Raw genomic sequence first — 7426 nt, forward strand, 5'->3', positions numbered from 1 at the left:
CAACTCAGGGTGCAAAGCCCAAGAGGAGTTGGGAGGGCTTCCAGGTAGGAATCAGCCTGGTGAGGAGTGTCATCCCAAGTGGGGAAAACAGCTCCCTGTACAGGAGACAATGATGATGGTGGCAGATTAGTGCATACAGCAAAATTGATAAAATTAGTAAATACATTAAGAATAATGTGAAAAAGGAGAAAACTAGGGAAAATCTTATGGTGTTAGGAACTAGAGTTATCAATGTTAACACATGGTTTGGATAGATGATAGACTAGATAGATAGATAGATAGATAGATAGATAGATAGATAGATGATAGATAATAGATAGGATAGCTATAGATATAAGTGATAGCTATAGATATATATAGATACACATAGTGTGTGTAGGGTTGTGTGTGTGTGTGTGTGTATTGTGTGTGAGTATACCTAGCACCCAGATCTTGATTTCTAGTACCATTCTCTACTATAAAGAACCAGGACTCTTCTTTTTTTAAAAAAAATGTCTGGCTGCCCTGGCTGGTTTGGCTGTGTGGATAGAGTGCTGGCCTTCCGACTGGGGGGTCCCAGGTTCAATCCCGGTCAGGGCACATGCCTGAGTTGTGGGCTCCGTCCCACAACTGCACAGTGGGAGATGTGCAGGAGGCAGCCAATTGGTGATTCTCTCTCATCATTGATGGTTTTTTCTCTGTCTCCTTCTCCCTTCCTATCTGAAATAAATAAAAATCTTAAAAATAAATAAATAAATAAATAAATAAATAAATAAATAAATAAATAAAGGCTGATTTCAAGCTGAAATAAAGTACAAGGGGAACCTGGAATATATCACTGTGTCAGAAAGTACTAAAAGCTCAAACAATAATGGGGACATGATAAAAGGGCACAGAACCCACTGACCACCTCTGAGACCAGCTGAGCCTCAAAATAAATAATTATATTAATGTATTATAACCCTTTGAATAAAATAGGAACCCATGACTCTATATTAATTAATTATCTTAATTTTAATTTGGATAAGAAAGAGGATATTTATATTATTTATCATAAAAACTTTCTCTATGCTCAGATTTTTTTCTTTCTTGGTTCTCCTCTGCTCCTAACCTAACCCCTTTCTCTTGGTATTTCCTGGTCACTGTCCTCAGCCATGAGCGCTACTTACACTACATAGTGAACACACTCAACCAACTTTGAAACTTAGAAGCTCTCCTTGACTCTCCCTTTCCCTAAACTCACACATCAAAAAATAATCATGTTTATTAATTTATTTTTTTACCATTTCTCAAAACTTTACTATATATTCCAGCTCAACAATTTCTGTTAGTACAAGCTTAGATGACTGCTTCTTCTCCAGCCTCCCTTCCTCTAGTTCATTCATTAACTTATTCTGACATTCATTCATCAAATATATATTTAAATCCTATTATGCATTAGCACCTAACAGATAGCCCTTCCTCTCATATGTTAATGGTGATTAATGAACTAATTTAATAAGTAATTAAAAAATTGGCCTTTACAGTAATATTGTGATAACTGATACCAAGGCAAACTAGAGGAGTTATGGGAAAATATACCTAGAAAAATGATCTAATCTGGAAGATTATAAATGTCATCATCAAGAACGTTGTATTTAAACTGTTAAGAATATGTTAAGAATAATGAGAGCCAGGTCTCTCACTGTCAAGATTATCACAGCAGGAAGAAGCAAGGTAAGTTCTGTATACCAATACAGGCCAGCATGGCTAAGAAATAGTGCAAGAGGGGGAGGTAAGACGTGGATTCGAGAAATACTTGGGGGGAATGTTGACATAAGTATGGATGCCCTGGATTTGGTGCTGTTGGAAGAAAGATATCAGGGATGACCCTGAATTTCTGATTTTAGCAACTAGTTAGGTGACTATGTTAACTGTTTTGCTAACGAACACCACAGTGATCCCAGGCTTACAATGGGGGAGGAGGGAAAAAAAACATAACTTCATTTTCAGTTTCAGGTATAATGATTTTTCTTGCCTATAGAAGCTCTGAGTGGTGACATGTGGAGTTCAGAGGAGACCTGAGATGGACATTTGAGGGCAGCTATAGAGATAAGAATTTTTAGACACTAAGGAGTCAAGCAAGCTTAAGGAAGGAAGACTCCAGATGCAAGAAGTGATTAACAGCCCCAATTTATGCTCATACATCAGATAAAATAATAACTGACATCCATTCATTGGAATTAACTATATGAAGGTCATTGGTGCCTATAGAATAAATTACTTCAAACTCTTAAAGCCAGTCAGTTGCTGGGGTGGTGGCCCCTATACCAAGATATTAAGGGACATTCCTGACTGACTCACTTCCACCCGGGGCACTTAATCACATTATTTCTCACTGCCCTTACCTATCAATTTCCCCTCATTCAAACCCTAGTCCAAATTCTTCCCCTCAATAAACTTTTGCACTTTGTGTTTTATTTACATCAACTAATACATTTAATGTATAATGTGATTTCTGTACTTACTTTTTCCTCCCTATAATAATATTAGCTCTCTGAGGGTGAGGATCATATTTTGTTCATCTTTACATTCACAATGACTTGCACATGGGAAACAAATATGTATTTCGTTTTATTTACTTAATTTCCTATTACTCATGAGTTGCTTTTCAATGGATTTCTCATTATCCTGTTTCTCTTTTTATGTGCATTTCTGAAAGAGGCTGACAAAATGTTCTTGAGTGAGCTTTGCCAGGTGTTAGAACATTTGTGAAGTCACCATGGATACAGTTCTGTTCCTCAATTTTTAAGTCAAGAATCTTAATTTCACCAGTTAATCTAGTGGTGGCCAGGTTCCATTCACAGCAACCAAGTTTACCAAAAAGGCACCAAGTGTTAGACCTCTGGGGTAAAACCTGACCTTGGTTCAGCAATCTTTGTACTTAAGTTCTGGCTAAGAAATAATTCAGAGCCAAGACTCAAACTATAAGAGAGTTTATTTAGAATAGCACAGAGGTAGAAGAAGTGAGTGGTAGACGAAATGGGCTCAGGAAACAAGTTACAGGGACAAAATAAGGGCCCTTGGATCTTAGGAGAGAGAGAAGCAAACACAAGGTACCTAAGGGGAAAAAAAAGTGGGGAGTAAAGGGGACGGGAGAGAGCACACTGGTCCTCCATCCTAAGGGCTTTTAACGGTGGGATTTTAGGAAAGATCCGTTGGGAGGATCTCAATAGAATATTCACCAACTTTCCAGGTGTGGCCTTTAAAAGTTATGGTTTCCACTAATTGACCAGTGCCAGGACAGGGGATCATTAAGTCAATGTCATGGCAGGTCCTAATGTCAGCCATGACATCGCTTCTCTGATTTTGCTGTTTTTCTGGGCCTAGAGGTGAAACACAACTGAAGCCTAGATGTTATCTCTAGGGAGGAAAGGTCAGGAGATTCCAAACTGCATGAGGATATGCTAGGGGACGAAAGGTTACTCTAGGGCAGTGATGGCGAACCTATGACACGCGTGTCAGAGGTGACATGCAAACTCATTTTTTTGGTTGATTTTTCTTTGTTAAATGGCATTTAAATATATAAAGTAAATATCAAAAATATTAGTCTTTGATATACTATGGTTGCAAATATCAAAAAATTTCTATATGTGACACAGCACCAGAGTTAAGTTAGGGTTTTTCAAAATGCTGACACGCTGAGCTCAAAAGGTTCGCCATCACTGCTCTAGGGGCAAGGTCTTTTTTTTCTCAGTTTTGCCTGTTGCTAGGCACCCAGGGTTTTCTGCCCTGGTGACCTTTTATACTGCTCTGCTCATGTCTGACTAACTGCCTACCACGTATATATATATATACAAACATACTCTAAAGATGATACACATTTATGTGTTCAATATTCCAAATTGAAGAATAGTTTGCATTATTATGAAACACAAAAAAATTATATATATTTTGTGGCTAAAAATATTATATATATATACAGGTACAGGAAAAAGTAGGTTTATAGTTCTAATACAAATAAGTAATACAATCTCTATATATAAACAGCTAATATGCAAAGTGTCCCCTCAGGAGTTCGACTGGGAGACAGGGAGTTCGCTCGCTTGCTATGATGAGCGCTGACCACCAGGGGGTGGTGCGGACCATGGAGGACGACCAGCAGCAGCAACGGGGTGCTGAAGGAGGGGTGCTGAGGGAGCAAGGGAAGAAGGAGGCAGGGATCAGCCCTGATCACTGGCCAGGCCTAGGGACCCTACCTGTGCATGAATTTCACGCACCAGGCCTCTATTATATTAATATTTATTAATATTCAGCTTTTACATGATGTTTATATTTGACTAGAGGCCTGAAGCATGAAGATTCTTGCAAGAATGGGCCTTCCTTCCCCTGGCTGCCAGCACCACCTTCGCTCTGGCCAGAGCCGCCTTTCCACCTTCCCATGCTGCCCAGAGGCCCGGAGCAGCTGGGGCAGTGCAGGACACCTGCATCCTGCCCTGCCCCTGGGCTGCTGGGCACCTGTGTATGCAAATTAATCCACCATCTTTGTTGGGTTAATTTGCATACTCCTCATTGGCTGGTGGGTGTCACTAAGATATGGTCAATTTGCATATTTCTATTTTATTAGTGTAGATGTTTTAACAAAGAGAAAAGAAATGAGAGAGAAAACAGAATCAGTAGATACAGTGAGGCTACATGATGAAGTGGGAAGAACATAGTGTTTTGTTTTGTTTTTTTAACATAATGCTTTTGCAATCAAACAGACCAGGGTACAAATGCACCTGTGCTTCTTATAAGCTTCTTTATCTATGAACTGGGAATAACAAATACTACCAAAGAGTTATTATGACAATTAAATGAGTCAATTTATTAAAAGTTTCTAGATTGCTATCTATAATATTATGAGATATAATATAAATATTGACTCATGTCCTTGTTTTATATCAATACTAGAGGCCCACCACTGGGTGCGGGGAGAGATTGGGCAGCTCTGCGGTGGGCAGCTCTGCGGCTAGCGCCTTTGAATTGCGCACTGCTGGGGGAAAAAGAAAAGCCTCCCCAGAAAGAGGTTTTTTTAAAAGCCTTCAGGGACCAATAGGTTGGCCAGCAGGCCCCAATCAGGTGATCGGGGTGGTCAGTGTGCATCATAGCAACCGGTCTTTCTGGTCATTTGGTTGTTCCAACTTAAAGATCGCTTAGGCTTTTATATATATAGATATTATATGTCCTTTCCCCAATTTTCCATTTATATGAATAAATGTTTATTTCTTATCCTCTTCACATTATTTTCTAGCTGAAATATTATTTTATCTATCCACATATTTTCAAATCTTTTAAGTAGCAAATTCCAGAGACTCTGGTGTAACAGAAAAACAAGCATCACCTTCCACATTCAAAATCAAGTGTAAATAAATATACAACCAACCGATCCTACCTGCCTTCAAGCCCAGGTCATAAATATATCTGAGAATATCCAGAAGTTAATAGGATATTCTGTATGCAAGTAAATATTCCAGGCCTTTTTTTTTTTTTTTTTTTTTGAGAGGCTGACTTTGCAAGCACATTGTTTTGTTGTATTGTTGTAGAGGATGTGTTAACAAAAAGTCTCTCAAGCTCTGATCCTCACTAACCTACTGTGATGGTTGATTTTATGTGTCAACCTGACAGGGTAACAGGGTGCCTAGACACTTGATTAAACATTATCTTGAGTGCCTCTACGAGGATGAAGTTAACATTTGAACTGGTAAATTGAGTAAAGGAGATTTCTCTCCTTAATGTGGGTCAGCCTCATCTAGTCAGAGACTGAATAGAACAAAAAGGCTAACCCTATCTTGAGCTAAAGGGAACTTCTCTTGTCTGATGGCCATGACCTGGGGCATCAATTCTTTCCTGCCTTCAGACTCAAACTGAAATATCAGCTCTTACTGGTTCTCCAACCTGCCAACTGGAGATTTGGGGACTTATCAGTCTCTATAATGACATAAGCAAATTCCTTGTAATAAATTCTAGACAGATATGTGGTAGTAGGCAGTTAGACAGATATGAGCAGAGCAAAGACAATGGGGTCAGGTACAGAAAGTCGCCAAGGCAAAAAACTCCAGGTGCCTAGCAATGGCCAAAACTGGGAAAACAAGGACCTTGCCCCCAGCGTAATCTTTTCTTCCCTGGCATATCGCTGGTCATGTGGTTTAGATGCCCTGACCTTTCTTAGCAAAGGTTTCTTTAGACCATATCCTGACATGTCTCTAGTCATGCGGGTTAGACTGCCTTAGAGAGAGAAAGACTAAGGGAGCTGGGATAGTAGCCATTCAGCATTAAGCCCCTAGGTCGGACAATGAGGTTCTGATTCACCTGAGCTGCTCCTTCACCTCCTTTCCTCCCCAGAGATTGCCCACTGGTGCTACTGTCCAACCGGAAGGAGGGAAGCCTCGGCTGGTTTTCCCAGCCGAGAGTGGTAGCAGGAAAATTCGCTGCCTCCACTGGAAATCCATATTAAGCGGATGGGCCAGCCCAGGCACCAGGCCTCGGGGCCGTAGCCAGTAGGTCCTGCACATCTCATTCGAGTTGAAAAGTTTCTGTAAGGGCCAGATCCACAATCTCTGCAATGGACTAGAGGCCCAGTGGGGAGCCAGACCCGAAGTGGGGAACCAATGGGCCAAGGGCCCGGTGCATGGATTCATGCACTGATGGGGTCCCTCAGCCTGGCCTGAAGAGATTGGGCCAAAACTGGCTCTCCAAAATCCCCTGAAGGGTCCCGGATTGCAAGAGAGTAGTTCTCGGGTGATGCACCCTGGCATCAGGCTCCCTCCTCTTTTGTTCCGGGTGGGTCACCTGAGAACCACAGCTGCCAAATCACTGCAGCTCGGCAGCTCCTGCGTTGAGCATCTGCCCCCTGGTGGTCAGTGCATGTCATAGCTATCGGTTGGACGATGGAACGGTCAGATGGTCAGCTGGTCACTTAGGCTTTTATATATATACTAGAGGCCTGGTGCATGAAATTCGTGCACTGGGGATGGGTGGGGGGTCCCTTAGCCCAGCATGTGCCCTCCTGGGGCCGGGGGGCCTCTCGGCTCCGCTGATCCCAGGGCCGGGAGGCCTCTCAGCTTCCCTGATCCCGGGGCCCTGAGGCCTCTCGGCTCCGCTGATCCAGGTGGCCGGGAGGCCTCTCAGCTTCCCTGATCCCGGGCCCGGGAGTCCTCTCGGCTCCGCTGAACTCGTGGCTGGGAGGCCTCTCGGCTCCTCTGATCCAGGCAGCCGGGATGCCTCTCGGCTCCTCTAATCCAGGCGGCCGGAAGGCATCCCAGCCCCGGAATGCCTCTGGGCTCCGCTGTTCCTGGGGCCGGGATGCCTCTTGGCTCCGCTTATTCCGGGGCCGGGATTTCTCTGGGCTCCGCTGATCCTGGGGCCGAGATCCCTCTTGGGTCCTCTGATCCCGGGGCCCTGAGGCCTCTCGGCTTCGCTGATCCCG

The sequence above is a fragment of the Myotis brandtii genome, unplaced genomic scaffold, assembly GCF_000412655.1.
Source record: "Myotis brandtii unplaced genomic scaffold, ASM41265v1 scaffold17, whole genome shotgun sequence".
Classification (NCBI taxonomy): domain Eukaryota; kingdom Metazoa; phylum Chordata; class Mammalia; order Chiroptera; family Vespertilionidae; genus Myotis; species Myotis brandtii.